The sequence below is a fragment of the Lepidochelys kempii genome, chromosome 14 (assembly GCF_965140285.1).
Source record: "Lepidochelys kempii isolate rLepKem1 chromosome 14, rLepKem1.hap1, whole genome shotgun sequence".
Classification (NCBI taxonomy): Eukaryota; Metazoa; Chordata; order Testudines; family Cheloniidae; genus Lepidochelys; species Lepidochelys kempii.
This window is the reverse complement of record NC_136393.1, coordinates 4,655,922-4,678,752: the sequence shown is the minus strand read 5'-3', so window position 1 is coordinate 4,678,752 and position 22,831 is coordinate 4,655,922. Positions and strand designations below refer to the sequence as shown.

The window sequence follows — 22,831 nt, the reverse complement described above, 5'->3', positions numbered from 1 at the left end:
TGGTATAAATGACTGTGCAAGGTACAGACCAATGGAAACTTTGGTGGCTACCTGGTTCAATTATTTGTTTGGCAAAGCTCACCAGCATCAGAGTGCACGGCACAATCCTGATGCTACAAAATATACGTCCTCTCGCAAATAAGAACATCCCTTAATATAGGCTGTTTGACTGCTAGTGCTAGTGTCACTTTGAAAACAGTAGGGCACAGCTATCTAGGTACAACCGCAAAAGCAGACTCCAAATATTTGTGAATTTTTGGGTCACTATTGAAAAGCTCTGCAGGTTATGTCAAAAAAAAAATCCTCATTTCTTTGGATTGCTCTAGGTTCCTGCGGCCACTGCATTAGCCTTAATAACCTAAAACAAGAGTGGATTGCCTCTTTTAATTCAGTATTTCCTTGCACTAATTAATTGATTGATGGATTTTAAGGCCAGAAAGGTCAGCTATGATCATCTAGTCTGACCTTCTGCGTAACATAAGCCACAGAATTTTCATCAAGCCCTTAATTTCTGGTTGAGCTACAGCAGGTCTTTTTTAGAACAACATCTCAACGAGTGTCTCTTTTTATCTTTAAAAAAAAGTAGATGAACACATAAAAAGCATCCTTTTGTGATGCTGAACTTCTAGATTTACTCTCTGGAGAGCGTGTGTGCATGCTTGTATTGTAAGATAAGTTTAACAATGGTGTGATTTCAATTTTTCTTCCTGCTTATGCAGAGTTACTAATATCCTGATTGGAACCAGATTTGTGTGAATTAGAAGTCGAAATTGGAGCAGTAACTGCTGTGCAGAGGATGTAAAGGGAATAAAATGAATGGGGTATTAACCTTCAACCACTGAATATTAATCAGTGTTTCACAAAAAAGAAAATACAGAGCCTGCCACACTAAATATTTTTAGCACTTATTGACAGACTTGATTTCCTCTCTCCATGGACCAAAAAAAGGGACATAGAAGATTTTCAGGGGGAGAAAAAATATTATACATTTTTAAATACTGTACGATGTTTGTGAATTATGCAGTACAGAACCCCCTGTAACAAACAAAACACCTTATCCCAAAAGAGATCTGTTCAAAGGATCATTTCTCCAAGCCTCAAGCTAAACAGTAATCTAGACTGGAATATGGTGAAGCCCTCGGAAATGAATGCACGATAAAGAAATAAACTTCCTTTAAAAATAAACTTCCCGTGTGCCGAAAGGTAAAATGCAACTGAAAATGAGCCTAATAAAAGAATTGGCATGTTAAATGAAGACATTTTCTGTGCACCAAGCTAAAGTCTGTTTCATAACATAGCAGCATCTTCTGAAAACAAAGTCCTGTTAAAAGATTTGCTGGAGTAATGAAATCTGGCTTTTCATACACTGATAACTTACATCTAGCAACACCCCCATTAGGTAGGTGTTGGCTATTATTATTCACCACAGATGGGGCAAATGAGAAACAGAGGGCCTGATATTTAAAGGTATTTAGGCACTTAAAGATTAACATGGGCACCTTCATATGTGCCTAAATCCCAATGATTTCAATAGAATCAGGCAGTTAGGTGCTCTTGAAAATTCCAGTAGGCATCCATCTCCTTCTTTAGAGACCACCATACCTTTAAAAATCTGGCCCAGAGACCCTAAAAGTATCCTCTATATATTAACTTCTGGATGCTGACTGAAAATACATAGGGCTTGATTTCCAGAAGTGCTGAACGATGTTAGAGGCCATTTTTTATCACTTAGGTCTTAGTGAATTGGCAAAAGTCACATATAGCGAAAAATGGCAGAACTATAAATAGGACTCGGGAATTCTTGTTCCGTATTTTAACTACTCAGCAGTACTCCCCATTTCCTACCACTGATAAGTAGGGATAGCTAGGATGAACATGTTATTGGCTTAAATTTGGGGTGGCTGTGTTACTTAGAGGTTAAGGCCAGGTCTCAAGAAAGGTGAGTATCTATGAATGACTCTCTATCTATCTAAAGATAGATTTTTGCTAAATTAATTAAATAAAATCTCATAGTCAGGATAGTTCAAAGAAACTGCAACTCCACATTGTCAGGAACTTATTTCAGGGTTCTCACATTGTTTATGAAATCTATTTGCTAAAACAAACACACACACACACAACTAAGGCAGCTTTGACAGCAACCTAACCCATACTATGTATATTGTTGTATTTTTATTTTAAATGCCTGCTTTGTTAGACCCTTGTGAGAACTGTTGTCTACACAGGGAAACTGAAAGAGGCTGCAGACACTTCTGAGGTGATATCACAGTTTAGCAGCATGCCAATGGTGTTAGTGCTCTGATGCTGCTAGAATGTCTCATGTCTGACACATTTCAACAACCCTCCGCCCTTCTTTAGCACCTTACTCAGGGCATCAAAGGGATAAGATCCTGAATGGGCTGGTGAGCATCTTCAACCCCCATCGACTTCATTTGGAAGTGTGGGTGCTCAGCCCCTCACCAGAGGCACCCTGTTCCTTGTAGAATTGGGCCCAGAGTGATTTACAAATATTGATCAGTGTTTGCAATCCTCTGTGAAGTGGACAGAGGCTATTATGTCCATTTTACAGATGGTTGAACTGAGGCACAGAGTTTAAGTGACTTGCTGTAGTTCACACAAGTCCATGGCATAGCAGGGAAGAGAATCCATGAGACCTGACTTCCAGCCTTGTGTTCTAACTATTAAATCACTCTGCTTTCCATAAATCACTGGCTCCTGGTTACCTGAACATGCACATCAAGGAAAGAATAGATTTCTCATGACTTTGTGATGGCAATGAAAGAGCCTGCTGCCCACTATGCAGTACAATATTCATACAGCATAATCATCTCTTGAATTTTTTTTTGTCAGAAAAACAATGAGGTCTAGCAATTGCACTGTCCGTACCTTGAATGAGGACTCAAATTTCACCGGGGATTAGGAAAACTATCTATCTCAACATTTTCAATGAAAAACACATCCTGTTAGTAAAAAAAAAAAAAAAAAGTTGTTCCAATTACTTTCATCCCATCGTTTTCACACAAACAATGTTTAAAATGACACACGCACAAATGGAAAACTACAGAGGTTTCTCTTTTGCCTATTCTCCCCCACAAAATTTGGCACAGCAAGACTCCGACACTCCAAACTATAAAGCCAGATGGCCTTTGAAATCCCTTTTCAGCAGAGACAACGATGCCCCTTTCTCGCAGACTCTGCTGCCCCTCTCCTTAATGCATCTTTGAAAGACAGAATTAATTTGTTTTCATTAACTCCTTATCAAGTTACCTGGATTTGAGTCCATGCTCAAAATGTATTTAAAAAAAAAAACAGCGGTAGGTTTTCAGGAAATAGCAAGTTCTTTTTCACTAAGATAGAAATCATTTGGCAAGCAACAGTGAAATACCTCTGGTTTCCAGTAGAAGAGGGGAGAAGGAAGTTTTAAAAGAAAAATCAAACCTTACATTTGAAAACTCCTCTGTTTGAAGCCGATTTTTTCAAGTACTATCAGGGTTTGTCCTCAAGAAGGTAGATGATATCCTGGCCGTGTGTTTATGAAATGAAGTGATTAAGATAAAGTCCCACACATAATAATGACGGATGTTTAGATAGCATCCTGTAGCCAGAGGTCCTAGGCACTGGTTCAGCAAGCACTGAAATGCATGCTTAACTTTGACTTCTGTGGGACTTAAGCATGTGTATAAGTGCTTTGCTGAACAAGGATAGATTTAAGCACATGCTTAAAGTTATGCATGTGCTTAAGTATTTTTCTGAATAAAAGTCCTCAACAAACTGATTCAGATCCATATTTTTTGTATGTAGTTTCATACTGCAGCCTAAAACTGCAGGTTAATGCAGCATAAAACTAAAGCAAAGTGGTCATGAATCAGGGCCACTGTACGTGGGGATCAGTTTGACTTATTTCTGTAATGCAGCCACTTCATGGCCAGATGGTAGCTGCTTTTACACTACAGAGCAAGGAACACCCTTTTCCTAGTTTATTGCTACTTACCAAGCTACTCAGAACCGGTGTCACTGGAGTGCTGACGAGAGACCAAGGGGATAGCTATGGCCTTTGGGAATTTGTACACACATGGGCCAATCTGGATTTTCTGGCCTTATACAAATTGAAATGGCAATGTTCTGCTCCTTTATTCCATGCTTTCAGGAGATTGTCATTCACTTGGTTTTTTTACTCCGAAGCAGGACTGCATTCTAATTAGTTTGCATTTAGAGGCTACATAATGGTAACGTGATCCTTACTCTAATATTTATCATCTGTTTCCCATCTTCAAAGCAGCACAATCCTCTTAACTCCTGGTGCACAGGCGCGGTTTTTAGACTTGCTGCTTTGCTGAGTGCAGTATTGAAAAAGGAGGAGGCAAAGGTGACAGTCTTGCTTGGGGAGGGTGTCACCCTATTTCTGATACACCTACCTGGGAAGATGCAGGCTACTACCTCGGAGATAGTACCCTCCATCTTCCCAGGTACGTGTATCAGATAGGTTCCCATGTATCACACAATGGCTGAGTTCATTTAAGGCATACTGAGTGACAATCCCTGCTCGTGATGTTTGTCCCCTTCTGTGCAACTCCAGTGGTTTCTCAGAGCTTAGTTGCACTGACAGTGATGCAAGAGATGTCTATTGGGTTGAACATTTGCTTGACTCTGGACCAATAGTAGTTTGTTTAGGGACGGCGCAAGGAAAGGGCTGCTAATACTGTCTGTTGTAGGTGGTTTCAGTTAATGTCATGTGGTGTTTAGTCTAGATTAATGCACCACATGCTAAGGTGATGGGCTCACCAGTGCATAAATGAATGCATTAAAACACCCATCTGGTGTTTTCAAAAGTTCTCACCGGTGCTAACTCTGCTTCCGTTAAAGACAACGGTAAAATTCCCAGAGCATTTCTGAAAACCCCACCCTAAATGGCTTAGATTTCTTTAAATCATAATAAACCCTGTGCCTGAGTAACAGCCTGCAGCAGTGAGTACCACTGGTTCTATTCCATTCTGTTTGTTTACCTAGCCCCTTTGATCCAAAGGTTAATGGTAGGCCACTATAAAAAGCTTTTCTTCTTACCCATTTTAAATCCATTGCTTTTGATTTCCACCATGTGCTGCTAACTCTGGAATGTCCCAGAGAATATTTCTCTCAGCAGAGCAGGGGGAGTCATCCTGAGTCGTTCCTCTAGCGTTGGCCTCCAAAGAGGAGGGGAGGAGGAACCTCCTTTGAAGTCTTCCCTGTGATTCATTTCCAGGCCCTTCCTGTCCCTTCCCACAAGCTGACCTGACCTCCACTCCTTTCTACCTCTGTGTCAGATGCAGGGAAGACCAAGTGACCTTCCAAAATCCTGAGTCAGGGAGTAAATCTCTCCCCCTCAGCTGACTGTCCTGGAGAGACAGGACCCAATTCTCCTTTTACTCCTGGTGGATATACACCAGTGCAATTCTGTTGACTTAAGTGTAGTTCTTCCTGATTTACACCAGAAAAGATGACGTAAGTAAGAGGAAGATCAGACTCTTAGTAAATATCTTTTTTCCCCTATGAATTGTTTTTACTCCGACCTAGAGACCTTATATACTCTATTCCAGTCTTTTAAAATAAATGTCCTCGATAGAGCCCTCCTTAGATGCTGAACAAGATGTGAGCTGAACAGGAAAATCACCCTGAAGTCTGTAGTAAATACCATCTGCTCAAACCACTGTGCTAGGCTCGGATATAAAGGGGTAGCAAGATGTCCCACTTCATCCTTTCAAATAACCTCTCTCGAAAGGGTTTATTAGGATCTCTTTCATCAGTAATGTCAGGAAGTTTTGTCAGGAGCGGATGATTATAGTAGTAAAATGCACTCCAAACACAACGAAAGGCTTATTTGTTGGAACACCGGCGTCTCGATGCAGAATCTGCTACCTTGCTTTGATAACAGAAGAGTGCCAGCTAGATTTTTAAAAAAAAATTCTCTCTTTCTTTTCAAACATAACACGTTGCTTTTTTTACTCATTGTTCTGTAAACACAGTTCAGCATTTTACAAAAGCAAAACAAAAATCCCTAGGTGTGCGATGATTAAAGTTTTCTAGGTCTGGACGTTTTAAAATCGGAAACATATGTTTAAAATAAATTGTGCTGGCTGAGGGCCACTGCTCTTTACATCCAAAGGGCTTCTGCATTACAAGGCTCTGCAGTTAGCATGAAGAGAAGAGAGCGTAAGCGTCAAGAGGTCCTCCTGTCATTCTGATACTGCCAATGCAATTCCACACTGTGCTCCTAATAGCATGCATTGCCATATACTCTGTGCTGGCTCTAGTCCCTAACGTTAATGTTATAACCCAGCGGTTCTCAAACAGGGGTCCACAAGCGTACTCCAGGGGGTCTGCAAGTCATGTCCAGGGCTGCCGGCCCTGCTGATTCACTCCTCCCCCTCCCTCCCAGGGCCTTCTGCACACCACTGAACAGCTGTTCCGTGGTGTGCAGGAAGCACTGGGAGAGAAGAGGAGGAGCAAGGACAGGTGGAGGAGGTGGAAAGAGGTGAGGAAGAGGAGGGTCAGGGATGGAGCGGGGAAGGGAAAAGGTGAGGCAGGGGTGGGGCCTTGGGGAAGGGGTGGAGGGGGGGCAGCTTCTGGGGCTGAGCAGGAAGTTAAGCACCCCCAGGGAAAATTAGAAGCTGGCTTGGGGGGGTCCAAAATCAAATCAAAATTAAATCAAAATGGGGTCCTTGGGTTGCTAAAGTTTGAGAACAGCTGTCATAACCATTTCTTTAACAGTCTGGGTGATTTTCTTTGTATTCACTGTTCATCCATCTCCTAAACTGGGGGTGGAATACACCCCCATCCACATCCCCAGCAAAGTTAAACAATGCAAGATCCTCTCTACCACTTAGGGCCCAATCCAGCTCCTGCTGACATCTATAGCCAAACTCAGACCTACAGCGATTTACCAGCTGAGGATCTGGCCAAGCCTATTGACTTCCAAGAGCGCTAGATCAGGGCCCAGAAGTGGGGCCTACGCAGGCGAGGAGCAAGGGTCCATTTAATCTTCAGAGCACGGACGCTCATTAAAAATTCCAGCCAGGGCATGTCTATATTGCACAGTGATTTCCACATCCCAAAGGGGCAGCGAGCTGTGTATCCTAGCTGGGGCACACATTGCCTTAGTCTTTTGCACAGCCTCCTTGGTCTGAACACGCAGGAACGTGAGTGGTGATTCCCACCCCCCAGAGCAGGTGGATGTCCCAGCTCCTGACCCCGACTCTGCTCCGAACGATCACCTCTCTGTTCCTTTTTCCTCCCGTCACCTCTCCCACCCAACACACACCTGGGAGTTTGGCACTTGACTCTGAAGCCGCCATTATAAGTCACAGGTGACTGAGAGATCAGAGATCAGATTAGATGGGCCACTGCTCTGCTGAACTGGGGTGATTCAGCTGTGGCTGTACAACATGGGGTGGCAAAAAGCAGAAGCAGCATTTACTTTGGGAAGGAAATTAATGTGATTTGTTACTTTCAATTAGACACATTTCCTCTTTCTTTTGACACATGATGTGTCCTCTCTGGCTTCTCAGAAAATTAGTAGAAAGACATTTTTGACCCCTTACATCTCCTCACTCTGCAAGAAATGTGACCTAATTAGAGATACTTGTTTGACCTGTATCATCTAATGATATTTTTCCTCTCACTTGCCTTCCCTCTATCTGCAGGACATGAAGGCCAAGATTCCCAAAAGTATCTAAGTGACTTAAGGGCACAAGTTCTATTAACTTTCACTGTGATTTATGCTCCTACGTCATGCAGGCACTTTGGAAAAGCTCACCTGCAGTGCATCTACAAGGGTTAGTTGAACTAAATGGCTGTTTTCCTGATTTCTCCTTGATATGTTTTGTTTTCTTCCCTGTTGGGTCAATGCGTTCAAGACCAAGAGGCAGCAAGAACCTGTCTGCAGAAGGGATTGTTTTGCTGCAAACGTTTGTTTTAAAGCTTTGCAATGACCATAGATATTGCACTTCACTAGAAACGCCCTTCTAGGGCCTGATCCAAAAGCCTGTTGAAGTCAATAGAAAGACTCTCATTAACTCCAATTGCCTTTGGATCAGCTCCCAAATATCCAATTCCACAGCACATTAGCCTCTCTGATGATGAGCCATTCAGGGAAACAGAAAGGCAGAACATTTAAAACTAATAAAAGATGCCCCACTTCATCACAAAAGGAAAAACATTTAAAAAAAAAACACAACAAACAAATTAGGCTGTGGAACTCATTGCCACAAGCTATGAGATCTTTAGCTGAGGCTCAGACCTTAGCAGGATTTATAGGAACAAAAAGAACATCCAGAATTATGAAAATAAGCACTTTTAAAAGGTGAGACTTTTGAACAGAATATAAGGCCTCTTACTCCAGAGCACAAGCCAACCTCTAGCCAATATGAGTAAGAAAGAAACTTTCTCTGTGGGAGGATATTTCACACAGGATAAAAATCAGAGACTGGATGCTGGACTAGATATAGAATAGAGCAGTTTTCCTCTGCTAGTGTTTCTGTGGCTACCAGATAGTGTCCTAAAGAAGTTATCATGCAATTTATTTTCTTCTCCACTCCCTGTTTTTCTTCTGGTGTTTTAGTTGTATTGTCGTTATCAGCAAAAGAATCATCTAGGTCAGGAATATGAATTTATGGACCTAACTGGTGGGGAGAAAATCCTGAAATAATTACATTGCAAGGCTGCTTAGAAGCTGCTTTACACTGAATAATATTCTTCCTCCTACATAAATTTACAGGATTTTTAACTCTTCCCTTTTTATAGGTGGGTTTCTGAAATCTATTTTATTAGGGGAAAAAGATTTGAGTGTGTTAGGCAAAGTGCCAGTAGCCATGGCAACCTAGGATTTTTCCATCTTCATTACAAGCTCAAGTAAAACCTTCATATAAAATCTAAATGAAAGGGTACATTATAAGTCAATTTTCAAATGTTTGCCTGGAAGTAAAAATTTGGACTGCATCCTTTTTTTCCTGCAGAACATTCTGGTTCTACACAGAACACATTTTTAAAGTGAGATTTTTGTTTTATTTATTTTTGCCTTCACGTTTTATTCAGTTTTCTCATGCAGAGTGTGTTGTCTAGTTGTTAGACCAAGGTAACTGGACTCCTGGACTCTAGTCACAGCTCTGACCCGCTGTCTGACTTGGGCAAGCTATTTAATCTCTACACATCTTTGTTCACTTACCTGTACAATAATGATGACAATAAGTTATATATCTCACAGGGGTGTTGCAATGATCAACTAATTAGCAAAGTACTTTGAGATCTTCCAGTTAAAGGAGTTATAAGTGTGCTAAGAGCCGCTGGTCTCTTGATTATATTTTCTCCTTAGTCTAAAAATCATACCAAAAGGCGAAGGAAATGTGTGGGTTAGAGAACAGTGTGAAGTGTCTGTTTTCTTTTCAAATAATTGATTATCTGAGAGCCTGAAGAGGAAAAACAAGGCTGTTTGTTTGGTTAAGAAACTCATGCAATGTTCCCCTAGTACAGAGTCATCACACACACAAATATTTAGGTGCCTTAAATGGATTCATTCCAACATTGTTTCATCTGAAAGTGCTTCCGGCCAAGAGAGGAGACAAATCTGTAGCAGCCTTCATTTCCAGCCACATGGGCTGGACAACAGGGATCATTTCAAGGAGCCCCTGCTCAGCCATCCATCTCTGGGATATGCTGCTCAGTAGCTCCCAGGAGTTTGAACCAGGATGCGGCATCTCACCTCAGATCTCTGGCTGACCCTCCCTGCCCGTTCAAGGCATTCAGAACCACGGGTTTAGGGCTGTGTTTTATCCTCTAATGCAGCTTCCCCAGGGAAAGGCACAGAGTCTCTGTACTCTCAGTGCTCCCAAATGAAATCACGACCAAGCTCAGGGCTGCAGATCCAAACACACATAGACATAAAGTCTCAGACACACCTCAAGGCAGGAACCTTGCCCGTAAAGCACTCTGTATTTATAGTTTCTGAAGCCCCATGGGTGTGCAAACACGGAGGATGAAACGTGCGAATGGGACTTTCTAACTTGTGCGCATAAATCCTGTTTGCACATACAAAACGGTGGGCTGATTTTCCAAACATAGCCCTTCATCTGGAAACAGATCGGCTCCATCCCATTAGTTAGAGCATAACAGATAACGCAATGATATACTGGTATGCCAGATTGGAACCTCACAGCAATGGTGCGAGCACCTAGAGGCACTGTGGGCCAGAAACAGGCAATTCCTCCTGGAGTTCCCTGGGAATTGTTGTCAGGCAGGGACTGGGCACAATCTGGCCTTTATGCTTTTCTTTGCAGTAAATTTCATCCTTCCTGGTGTTCATGGAAAATATTTTCCAGCTCCGCCATTAGGATGAAAGGAAACCCCACTCCTGTTGTATCTGATTTCCCTTCTGCCCTGTTACGGTTAAAGCTACAACCTGCTGCCTTCTAATATTGTACATTTCGGGGGGGAGACGGATTAAAAATGGCAGGGGGTTCTTTCTTTTTTTTGATACATCCTTCCTTCCGCCCCTCGCAATCAATTAGTGGGCAAAGACTTCCGAAAAGCTCTTTCCTCCCTAACCTTTCACAGACTGTAGCGATAATGACTCTGGAGAGCTCGAGCTGGGCCTTTGCGTGGGGTTTGTTACCCTCCTAGGGCAGCGTCAGGCGACCTCCATCACTTCCTCCTCTTCCTGTCCTACTCCTGCAGCTTAGATAGTCTCAGGAAAGAGGAGGGGGCTGCTGGAGGAAGGGATAATGTTCTCAAATTGGCTTGATGCCACCAGATAATGTTTCCTCTCTGGTGTCATTTCTGCAGTCAGAGGTAAGAGTATGGCTGTAGAGATTATATAGGCGCACTCTTTTCCCCGTTAATAAATAATAATTATGCATATCTGGAGTCAAGGTGGGGGGGAGAGCTCGCTGTTTTTAATTTACATTCTCTTTGTCTCTTAAACCACTTCTTGGAACCCAACCTCCCTACTGCTGCAGCTCCATCCCGCCCCCCAAAACACACAGCTTATAATTATGGGGTTACTTATTTTGCCAGCATTCCATGATTTTCCTTTATGCCCCTCAGCCTTCTCAGAGAGATAGATTTAGGTCTGTATGAATAGGCGTGGGATCCCATTGTACACTGTTGCTTGGCACCTGGTCCCTGTTTCGCAGCCAGTTTGTTTGTGACAGCTGTATCATGGGTAGGTGATGCTTCAGTCTAAAGTGTTTCTGTTTTGTGGTGCGTGCCTCTTGGGTGTGTGCATGAGAGAGAGAAAGGATCCGGTTCTGGGAAGGATTTCTAATACTTCTTAGAAGCAGGCACGGCACGGGCAGGATTTGTGCTGCACAATGCTGCCAATCGACCCCAATCCTGGCGGGCATCATCTCCTGCTCCTCCAGCCCTGGGACGCCCACAAAGCTCTGCTCAAGCACCTCAACCACTTCCCACTCTCCCAGTCCTATGGCTGACACACACACACCTCTGCCAAAGCACCTAAGCCTGGATCTGCAATGACCCCTGCTATTCCAGGTCTGGAGTCGCTCCTGCACAAACCTTGTCACGGGTGCCATTCCAGTGGTTTACTGACGCAGACCAGTGTCTACTAGGAAGTGACCTCCACGCTCATTTTCACTTGTGACCTCCTCAGGAAGTACTGATGGACTCCCCATTCGCCTTCCCACTATGCCGAAGTTCTGCTATTTTAACTGCGCACACAGCTCTCCTGGCATATCTGCATCTCACATACAGATCTGTGAGAAAAGGAAGCGAACCTATAAATAGCAGTTCAAGCCATTCTGTGGCTGCTGTGCGCAATTTGGCATCTCAGTTGGCAGGGATTCAATTAAACCCATTTTTTTATTTCTCTTCGTGGCGGGGTTCACACCCTGGGAGCTTTGGTTTGAGCTTTAGGTTCAGACTAAGCCCCCTCCCCCAAAAGAAATCCTTCAATGCAGAATTCAGCCTAAACTTCCACTTTTTGTCCTCTTTTCAGGAGAAAGATGGAGGGGATTCACCCCTGGGGTCATTGAAAATTCAGCCCCAGTTCAGTAGCAACCTTGACCCAGACCTTCAAAGGTATTTCAGTGCATAACTCCCATCAATGGGAGTTAATAGGGCTCCATGTATCTCGTAGGATCAGACCTATATCTCTGTCTCCATTTCTGGGTTTAGGTGTTTGGTGTGTGTCTGTCTGCTGTGTGTCCGGTCAGAGGAGATCTGGATAGGACTCAGACTTTTGATTAACTATTTGGAAACCGAGTCTTACTCCTCTCTCGCTCTATGTTTAAGCCAACTCCAGGACTTCTATTCCAATAAACCATTCCCCCTTTGGACAATGTGTCTCCTTGTTAATTTCTCTTTGGTAGCTGTGACAATGTTTCAAACACAAGAGGCAAAGTGGCCTAATCCATGAGAATACTGATTTCTGCCTTTCCCTCCTCCTTTAGAAAGCTACAAAAATGTGCAAAATTCCAAGTTTTGGTTCAGCAAAAGTCACTCACTCTGTCTTAGCTGTGTTTACATCTCACCTTTATTTTAGGCTCATCCATCATTCTGATTCCAGAGATTTCATCTTATCAACATAATCGAGAGGCCAAAATTCTCAGTCCTAGCTGGGCATTAATAAATACAAGACAAATCCATCCAGAGGCTTAATTCTGCCTAAGACAGAGATAAGGGCTGTTAGTTATTAGCTCTTCTTATTAAACCTTAACTTGGGATAGACAGTCCTTCACTAAATAGTCTAAGTTTCCAGACCCTTTTTCCTTTTCAAAAACCCATGAAATCTCATCTCTGACCACTAGAAGGAGACGGGAAAGTCAAAAGACAAGCGGAGGACACAATTCCCACTCCCCCCTTCACCTAAAATCTAATAAAGATGATTAAATTACATGTCTTTTCCTCCCATTGAAATAACCGCACACTGCTCAAATATTAGGACTCAGGAAATAAAGCACGACAACTTCCCTCATGAAACCTTAGAAGGCAGAGCAGGGGGCAAGGGCTACAGGCCTGCAAGACTGGGCTGGTCTAATTAAGAAATCACCCTGCTGAGCAGAACCTAATCTAAATAAAATAGAAAAAGGAACCTAGTTCAAACCTCTGCCTCCCTCCCTTCCTTCCCTCCTCCACCCCCCCCACCCCAGGACGTCTGCCCCAGCCCACCTCACCCCCATCCAAAACCCATCCAAGTCACAGTGCGTTTTTCTCCTCTGGAGTTTCTTGGAGGGTAAGGTTGGCTCACACAGAGCTCTGTGTGTGCTTAGGGTGGCCAATTTCCAAAGGAAAAATACACCAGCCATGTATGGCAGAAGACTGCTGTTTCTTTATTGGCGATTTTTTAAAATGCTACTTGGCCTGCTGTTTGCTAAGAAAAATGCTGGTGTCTCAATTGTTGCTAGGTAGGGCTGGTTGAAACGGTTTTTGGGTGGAAAATCAGGGGTTTCCATTAAATGGCATTTTTCGCTAAGTGTCCTCTTCCCACTGAAAAGTTTGATTCTTTGTTAAAAAAAAACAAAAAACCTTTTAAAAAAAAATTTTAGACTGAATACCAGAATATTTCCTCCAGACCCTGAAACATATTGATTCAACTATCCTACCCAGGTGTCTCCTGAGACTTGTAGTTGGGTGTCCTCATGTTCCCAGTCACCTCTATGGACCAGAGTCCCCAGTTGGACTACATGCAGTGTAGTTGTAGCTGGGTTGGTCCCAGGATATTAGAGAGACAAGGTGGGTGAGGTCTCAGGATATGAGAGAGACAATATCTTTTATTGGACCAACTTTTGTTGGTGAGAGAAAGAAGCGTTCGAGCCACAGAAGTTGGTCCAGGATATGAGAGAGACAATATCTTTTATTGGACCAACTTTTGTTGGTGAGAGAAAGAAGCTTTCGAGCCACAGAAGTTGGTCCAATAAGAGATATTACCTCACCCACATTGTCTCTCTACATCTCCCATGATTCATCATGGCCAGAGACTCCTATAATGCAAGTGCCTCCCCTCACTATGGTACACCATGGGAAATGTAGTCCTTCCAGGGGCCCAGACTATAAAGAGAATGGGAGCATGAAGCACCCATTTGAGGCCAACTACAACTCCCATGAGGCACTGTGGCAGTATTCAAATTGAAACATTTTGGTTTTCAACTGACATATTTAGATTCCCATTTTCTGACCACCTCGGACGGTTGACAAATTACCTGTATATAGGCACGAGAAGCCAATGTTTTCAAAAGTGACAAGTGATTTTAGGTGCCCAATTTGAACTACTGTAAAGGGGCCTGATATTTACCAGGAACATGCTGAGCCCCTTCTGAAAATCAGACACATTTAAAGGGTCTCAGACTGGGCACTCAAAGTCGCTGGTTACTTTTAAAAAGCTTGGCCCAAAGCAACGTGGAAAGTCCAGGGGAGATGGATTTGAGCCTTCCTTCCCCACCACCACCACCACATGAAAAAAAATTAATTTAAACATTTAAGGGTTGAGAGTTGTTATTTTCTGCTTTTTCGTTATATTAGAAGGATCAGGAAGGTCAAGGACAGCCGTCCCTGTTTGTGTTGGAGAACTCACGGGAGGTCTCAGATGTAGACTGAGGTATCGCAAACCCTTAAGTGAAGTGGTGGTGGCATCACATCTTTATCAGATACTTTCTTCCAGCTGTTTTCAAGGTGTTTGAGTTAAATGGCTGTTAATAAAATGGGGCAAGAATATGTGAGCGCTGGACTGACTTGGGCTACGCCTGATTCTACAGTTACTCCCAGGCCAAAGACCCTGATACTGTGATGTGTATGTATAACTCTAGGTGTATATTCACCTTGTTGTGTTTTTAAAATAAACATACTTAGATGGTTCAGAAGGAAATTGTTGCAATTTGAGGAAAGCATGGCCGGACCTGAAATGCAGAGCAAACAACATATATTTTTACTTATTAATAATTCCTGACAGGTTATTTTTAAAGGTGGTTTTGCCTTCAGCGGAGCTATGCCAATTAATACCGGCTGAGGACCAGGCTGAAAGCTGGGTGTCCTTTACAGAAATAATTAGAGATGTGACAAGACCCAAATCCTAACATCCCTGAGAAGTTTGCATCCACATCCATACACTACAGTTTTGGCCCATGTCAGTGGGTAACACAGGAGTCAGGATGAGAGACAAATCTATAATCCAGAAAACTCCTTTTCTCCTTCCCAGCCACAATCTGCTAAAAGCTAATCCTAGTAATCTATAGGACATTGCCAAGTTCCTAAAGATTCCTTGCCACTGATGTGGCCCAAAGGGACCAGCCTCACTCTTGTTATCTCTCTTTATTAATAATTATTAATTATTATTATTACCTAATTAGGTTGTCATTCAAAGAATATAACAGACTCCTAGGTTACTCACAGAAGAGAAAGCTTCAGAAGGGCAGACGTGTCCACAAGATTGGGATGTCAGCACGAGTTCATTACTCTGCCTGTGTCAGATATTACATCTGTGATCATGATGAAACAGAAGCAGACAAAATCTCAGGGGAATGGGAATGTCACAAGCAGCATTTCCAGGTTGAAGTCTAAAAGAGAGGTCATAATAACTTCAGAACCAAACATTCAGAGCCTGGGGCTCTCACTGGACTGATTTTCACACTGTGGGACTCTGCTGTCACAGATTATATTAAGTGGAGAAAAAGGCAAAGAATCTAATTTGACTGATAGGATCACCTGAAATAAGAAGATGAACAAAGCCCACCACATCACACCCCACCCTGGCCTCTAGACACACACATACATACCACTTGCTCTCCCAAATACCCTTTGTAACCTTATACTTGCTCCTAAAATCCCCAAACAGCAGTGTAGCACACTCCCAGACACTTCCAGACTTACTGCCATTTCATTTTCTTCTTAAACAGTAAAACCATTTCACTATAACTTGGCTAAAGCATTAACACTCTGGTTTCAGTTTCTTTTATGATAGCCTAGGGCAACTGCCAATTAGGGTCCCCCAGCCACCCTGCCCCCTCAGTAGCAACTCCCTGAACTGTCTTATAGTGCAACCCAGACACATAACTCTCCTGTTCTCTGATGAAAAAATATAAAATAATAATAAACACACCGTAGAAAAGATTATTGGAGTTATTTGCCAACAGAAAATGGCTACGAGCCAATCTCTCTTCTCAAATCCACTCTCCTCGCCCAGCATCACCACCCTTCCCCAAGCTGTTTCAACCACCATCGTTTCTTAAAGTGAAGTGCACATGATTTTGCGCATTACAGGAATTGTCATAATACAGTTGTTTCAGGCTACCATGTCTGCTCTTAAATGTGACACAAAGAGGAAAGTTAAGTGACTTGCCCAGTTACTTGCCCTGTTAAGATTGAACAGCAAGCCTGTGGCATAGACAGGAATAGGACCTGGGTATTTTGTCTCTGAGTGCTGTGCTTTAACCACTAGACAATGCTTGCATATATGGGCATTTTAACCTCTTTGTTTCTCATATGGTGGCATATATTCCCCACCATTATAAATTGACTTCATACGGCTCTGTGGACAACGCGAAGTTCTACTACTCATTTACATAGTAACTAATACACTTCTAAGGAAGAAAAAAGAGATGGGAAAGACTAGAAGAAAAGCTAAAAAGAAAAGACTAAAACTGGTGAAACAAAAACAAAGTGGTGGTGTGGACGGCTCTTGAAATTTGTTGCCACTTGAAGACTTACATGGTTCAATAGACTCACTCAGAAACACATACATGCTCACAAATATGTACATCAAACCACTAAAATAAACAGACAGATTCCATCTATGAACAACACAAACATTAGAATAGATCACTACATGAATGCTAGCGAGAGAGAGAGAAAATGTTTATTCCCTCATATGCATATATATCTGTAAACATACACACACACACACATATATACATGTTGTGCGTTATTCACACAGATAATACTTTGCTCAGCTCTTTCATGAACTTACTGAATCTTAGCCAGGCTTATGGATATGAGTCAAAATGTTAAGAGAAAATGGAGAGGGGGGGAAAAAAGACCACTAAGGACATGAAAGCATAAGGTAATAACCCGGGAAACACTCAGCCTAATACACATCTCTCAGCCACGGCCTATTTTGACTCAATTCACCGAAGCTGTGCTTAAACACAGCATTTAGCCAATCGCATTGGGCATGGATGTGCAGGGAAAAAGGTGGATCCTGGGTCCTTTGTTGCTAAGAGCACTCGAGGCTAATTATTCTCCTTACCTTCCAGTTCTTTAAGCCTTCTTGACATCAGCAGATGTCCTGATTTGATTCCTATTTCACTGATCCTGAAGCAAGTTGATGGGTGGGGAGGGCAATGGGAAGAGGCTCTTGATAGTTTGACACTCTAGATCCAGGCCGGGAAGAGAAGAAAGGAATTTATTATTACACATTTTAAACGTGGAGCCACTCCAAATTTTCATAACAGTTATTTTCATCCTCTTCAATAAATTGTAGCTTGGTACCTGGACGTCATCTGCAAGTGAGCAGCAATGTAATCTCTCTGGAATAGCAGGATACCATCACATGGACCATTTTCTCTTTCTTTCAAAGGCAGACTCAGCTGAAGCCATTTGACTGCAGCTGCTGAATTCAGAACCAGCATCACCATCAACAGAGAGAGCCAGACATGTGTTGCAGCTAGGTGCATAGACAGCAATTGCACGTTTTCCACTGAGCAGCTTCTTAACTAGCTCATGGAGCCCACATGGCTTAAGATATTTAGGACAAGGGCGCGCTGTCAAAATCCCAGCTCCCAATAAAGCGCCAGCTTTACCACCCCACCCCACCCCATTGCTCTGTCCGACATCACGCTTCCAGTTTGTTTTCCAGTCTGGAAAACACAAAGCTCCACTAACACTGCAGAGGCAGAGGTACCACCGAGCCAAGAGGGGGGGACCAGGTCCCCAGCCAGCCGCCAATGCGGCAAGCAGCGACAACCGATCGGCGAGCAGGTCTGGTTGCTGCTGCCAGCAATGAAATGAGGCTGTAGTGTCCACCAATCTGATCTTTTATAGGCTTTGTTTATTAACTGGGTGCCCCTATTTCATAAGGCAGCGTTAGCTAGACTGTGATGAAGATGATGACTATTAGCAGGAGGCCAAGGACACCTTTTCTTAAGCCTCATTCATAGTGGCAGACATGGTAAAACAGCCTAGCAATTGTTCTCTCAAATGTCACCTTTCTGTGTAGGCCACTGTGCCGACAAAACCCTGCTCTCGGTGGGGCTTTTTTCCTTCCCTCCCCCCGTTTTAAAAAAAATAACCGTACTATCCTTTAACTATCGCCAAAGAAATTCAACCCACCAGGGACGTTTTTCTTCTTTTAGGCCTCCCCGCCCCCCATCCTTTATTTTTTCCCCTCCCTTCTTCACGTCGCTTGAACAATCTGGCTCTGTTCTGGGCACATTCTTGTGGCCTATTCTTTAGGTTGCTCGTGCAAGGTTCATTCTGAGTGGACGGTGGGGGGGGGGAACAATACAAGGTCTGCATTCAGGTAAGGAAGGGCTGGAAGGTGAATCTAATGTCGTGGGGGATTGTTGTGTCATCAGCTTAATACCTGAGGAGGGGAAACAAAGAACCTTTAGAGAACTTGCTTCTAGGCTGTGACCCTCCCCCTCTTTCTCCCCCCCCCCACCACCCCTGAAGGAACTCAAAAGATAACAAGGACTGAAAGAAATGGCACCAATATAATTAAAGCTATCCAAGCAATTTCTGGGGGTATTAGATATGATGACAGAGAACCAAGACATTAATAGTATTCCTGGTATTATTAACATCCACCAGCATGAAGGGACAGGTGTCATTTTAAAACTCTTCATCAAAATTATTCCTCTTAGGAGTGACTCAAAGCAGGGCTGATGCTCCCAGACCAGGTAGAGCACACAGTCATTCCTAGAATGATCCAATGATCCTGTATATATATATATATATATATATATATATACACACACATATAGTCAGCAGGGTGTTTAGTGACTGCAGAACTGGGATATTTTGCAGTTCACATAGGTGGCAAATCAGGGGCCTAGAGATGGGAAAGTGTTTGACCTTGATGAGTTTGATCAATAGAGTTTGACCAAGACTCAGCTAGAAAGAGGCTGAAAGTCGCTGCTGTCTGACAGCTGTTTGATGGATTGTGGGACATGATTTGATGAGGATGAACTCAGTCCAGTTCTCAGCGTGCAGCTATCTATCATTTAAGCCAGCTCATTTGCTGGTAGAGTCAGCAGAGAGGGATTGAATGGACCTTGGAGATAGTGTCCATCTAGCAAACCTAGAGATGGTCTCTTGCTAGAATAATTTTGAGGCAGACTAGTAGGGCAGCTGAGCCTATTTCAGTGGCCTGCTCATCTCATCATTACATCCAGATGGCCCTAGACTACATTTGTGGACATGGCAGTAGGACGCTTTGTCAACACATCATAGCTAACGTGAAGTGCCCCTGGTGTGAGAATGGGAGAGGAATACGAGCCAAGAATACAATAAAGAATGGAAATACATATAGTAGTTCAGTTCTAAAAAAGGCTGGATACTTACATTAACAATAACATTTGCAGTTATACAGGTTAAAATGAAGATAATTAAATTTCATGCTCCAGGGCACAAACTGATTCCCACAAGGGTCAGGAAGGTATTTCCCCATAAGTACAGCAGTGCTCAACTGGCTAGGTAGTTTATAAGGGAAGAGGAAGGATCACTTTCCTGTGAAATATGAGGTACTGGCCTCTGCCAGTCACAAAACGTAGGACCGGCTAGATCATCGCTCTGCTTGCGGATGGTAAACAAACACCCAGAGGCTGATCCAAAACCCATTGAAGTCACTGGGTATTGAGATCAGTAGGGGTTGCAGTCTCTGCACAATGTGTATGGTAGTGTCTGTAGGCTCCCTTATGCTCTAGCCCTGGGTATCCAAGGCTGTGACATGCAATGTGGACTTTGAATGAAAAACAAACATTAACTTCTCTGGGAGTTTTCTCCCCCCATGGTATTATGTCAGTCTGAAGTGATCCAAGCCAGGGCAGGATGGCTTTGGAACAAGGCTAAAGGGGTGTGAGAGATTAACTACCTGGCCTATCTTTTTGTTCAAGTGAAAAGACTTCAAACTCCCAGCTAATGAAGTCCAGAATCAAGCCATTCATCTCCTTATTAATCAGTCTCTTCATCAGTCCAATTTAATTTCAGACCAATACATTTCAAACTAGCAGTATAGCTCTGTTCTAGGTGGCAATCCCCACTACCTTCCTCACTATTCTGGAATGAAGAGATCCCATTGGATCCTATACTATTATAACAGGCTAGACACAAAAGCCTTATATCTTCCTCACTATCTGAGCACTGCCTCTGCCCCTGGCTCAAACCATCTTTCCTGTGTGCTGCTAGAAGCATTAAAAGCTTTTTTCATAAGGTCTCACCTTAGTTATTGGGCCACTGTTTAAAGGGATACCGTCAGCTCTTTGGGAACTGTCACTTGGACACAGCATTTCTGGCCCAACTAATCTGAGCTCCTGAGCCACTTACAAGTCATCTGTGATTTTGTTTAGTGATTAAACAAATCTCAGCTACAGGCTTGAAAATGGGCTTTTGGAAAATATCTCAGTGTTACTAGCTCTCGCAGTTTTATCATAAGTCTCAAGGTTGGATGTTTTTCTTAAAGCCCCAGCTGATGGAATCAGATTCTATGAGAATCTCTGCTTTGTTTAAAAAAGAAAAGAAAAAGATTTCTAGCCCTCTGGCTTGCAGAGAAAAATCTTGAAAACATGAAGCAAATACAGCCTAAAGGCTCACACACTGTAAGGCAAATAAGAAAACTAACCCAACATATATTGTTTTTATTTTAATCTCATGATTTTAAGCAAATCTCATGATTTGGCAGGGTGTGGGGGTCGCTCGAATCATAACTTTCGAATATTTGAGTTGATGATACTCATACCAGTACATTCCCCTGCTTGGAATGTAGCAGCCTGAGCTTGTTAACCTTTCTGGCTCATCAAAGGAAGGCTCATGTTTTCTGCTTGACCCACAAAGAGTCAAGAGCTGGGGGAAATTGGGATAGAAGATGTCGGGGAGCTAGTGTTAGCTGTAAGTAACTACCAGAGTCGGATTATGTATGAATGGTGCCCAAAGGGTGCACTGGCCCCTCTTTTATGTAGGATAGTATGAATCTAAATAACTGTTGCTTGCACAATACCTTTAATGAAAAAAGAGTTGTGAGAAATGTGAAGTGAAATCCTACTTAGAGGTCACCAAAAATGTTTGCAAATAGTTTTCGTCACTCTTCACCCACCTCCGCTGGTACCTAAAGCCCAGTTCCAATCTGGTCCAGTTCCATAATATAATTAATAGTCAGTTCAGCTCCTGCTGTTATGCCAGAAAACTTGAGGCAGTTTCTGCTCCAATTTCAGCTCTTCCAAATCAATGTTTTTCTGGACTGGAGTTCACACTGTTTGCCTTGCTCTGCACTCAGTGTATAACCTCATTAAGCAAAAGCATAAAGTCTGTTATTTATTTATTCCACATGATAAAACCAGGATATTACTCACAGTGATAACATGGGTTAATTTTCAGTGAAGTCTCTTTTGGCAGCAGGTGGCAAACTTTTAATAAATACAATGAATAACACTCCTATCAGATCCAAGATAAAAGGCTGTCATATCATAAACTCATTTCGCTCTTTGGGCCAGTAACATTAGACTTCAAGGTGCTGTAATTATCTTCCATTGATTTTTATTTATTTTTTATTGTTACTCATAAAAAATGGAGCATAAAATTCAATTAGTTCAACAAGATTTGGTGTGAGCTTGGACGCTAAGGTGTAATAGGTGTCTATACAATGTAATTTAAGGGCATCACCCTGCCAGCTGACTACTATGAACATCCGACAGAGCTATTTCTGCTGGAAGAAAGGGTCTTTGCAGGAGTTCTGGCTGGGGATGTCTGTAATGGGAGCAAAGTTCACACCACACCAGCAGGATGGAACATCTGAAGTGCACTAGGAGCAGTGATAAGCTCCATTGACAGCCCAGCCAGCCCTGCTTCTCTCTTAGAATAGAGGTCACGAGCCCTCATGGTGGAATCCACTTGGGATACAAGACAGGTAACTAGCCCTTCCCAAATGTTTCCTCCAGTAATAACCCTCACTCTAAGCTGTTACGGCAGAATGAAACATGGAGGCAGCAGGGCCCAGTGGCTGGATTGGGACTCACGACTCCTGGGTTCTATTCCTGGCTCTGCCCTTGGGTGACAGTGGGCTACTTACTTCCCCTTTCCTAGCCTCAGTTTCCGCAACTGCCAAACGGAAATGATGACACTGACCTCCTTTGTAAAACACTCTCTTATATGGTGGTTTTCGTCAGTAGATCTCAACAATGTGTTATCATATTATAGATATACCATATCTATCGATGAAAAGCACTATAAAAGGACTAGGTACTATATATATAACGGTCGAAGACGGGATCAGGAATTACTGCGGAGTGCTCCCCAGTTCAGCCCCTAGGCTAGTTCCCCTGTTGTAGGCCAGCCCCTTTACAACACTGATCCTTCATTCACCCTGTAATCAGGGTGTAAGTCAGGGCAGCTTTTGGCCCGGCCTGTTGACGTTCACTATGTTGGGTGAGTTTTCAGTCAGGAATGAAAGGGGTGGGGTGTTTTTTTGGTCAGAGGTTCTGGCATGTGGTAACATTTCCAAAAGGCTATATTGAATTGAAGGCTCGTGCTATGGATTCATGGCAGGAGTTACACACACAGCCCTGCTAGCCGCAATCTTGTTCTCCTTCCCCCCAGAGCTAATTCTATTTTAAAAAAAAACAGTGAGCATAGGGAAAGCAGCAGA

General features: G+C 42.9%; 1 long non-coding RNA gene across 3 annotated transcripts in view; it reads right to left on the bottom strand.

Annotated features, from left to right (window-relative positions):
* Positions 1–22,831, bottom strand: part of LOC140898376 (uncharacterized) — a 113,537-nt gene that overhangs the window by 37,645 nt on the left and 53,061 nt on the right. For 2 of the 3 annotated variants that reach the window (XR_012154973.1, XR_012154974.1), the window contains exons 2-3: positions 17,222–17,345; positions 15,396–15,533 (exon numbers count right to left, since the gene is read on the bottom strand). This is a non-coding gene — a long non-coding RNA (uncharacterized LOC140898376). Of the gene's footprint in view, positions 1–15,395; positions 15,534–17,221; positions 17,346–22,831 lie in introns of those variants that run through there. The other variant, XR_013634613.1, reaches the window with a different exon arrangement.